This window comes from Brienomyrus brachyistius, unplaced genomic scaffold, assembly GCF_023856365.1.
Source record: "Brienomyrus brachyistius isolate T26 unplaced genomic scaffold, BBRACH_0.4 scaffold750, whole genome shotgun sequence".
In the NCBI taxonomy this organism is placed as follows: domain Eukaryota; kingdom Metazoa; phylum Chordata; class Actinopteri; order Osteoglossiformes; family Mormyridae; genus Brienomyrus; species Brienomyrus brachyistius.
In genome coordinates, this window is record NW_026043025.1 from 56,006 (window position 1) to 56,642 (window position 637).

Genomic DNA, 637 nt, shown 5'->3' on the forward strand with positions numbered 1-637 from the left:
AAGTTGACTTTCCTAGTTATACGTCTTCATTTTTATTCTGGGTTTAACAACCATGAGTTTATGACGTATTTTACATGATTAGTTGGCGACTGGACCTTATTGTTTATATCTCTTATTAAGGATCCATCCATCCATACATCAATTATCAAAACCACACACTTACAATCCGAGTCTAGTTTCATATGCTGCGCTGCTGAGCGACCCGCAGAATATTATGCATGAGTACAAGTCACAAGCCCCGTTTCCACTAACACGGGGCCGGTTCTAGCTTGGTGCCTTTTGAGACCGAGGCAAAAAGATGCAGACTCTCCCCGTCGGGGAATCGAACCCCGGTCTCCCGCGTGACAGGCGGGGATACTCACCACTATACTAACGAGGAGATGTACGCGCACTACTTTTACATCTTCAAGATAAACAGCGGATGACTACTAACATTTGCGAGTAATCAATGACTGAGCTTCATGTCATGACCATGGTGCTCAAGAGAAGAAAAAATACATAATGTACGTCCACTGATACCAGAACAACCATATAGCTTTATACTAAGACGATGATTAAACGGAAAATTCCTTTACAAAACACTGCCACAAAATCATAGTTTCGCAATATTACATCGTGCAACGGGACACAGTGTAAG

General features: G+C 42.4%; 1 non-coding gene across 1 annotated transcript; it reads right to left on the reverse strand.

Annotated features, from left to right (window-relative positions):
* Positions 1-307: 307 nt before the first annotated feature.
* Positions 308-379, reverse strand: trnad-guc (transfer RNA aspartic acid (anticodon GUC)). Its single transcript has one exon. It is a non-coding gene; the product is annotated as a tRNA-Asp (tRNA).
* Between the last annotated feature and the right edge of the window lie 258 nt (positions 380-637).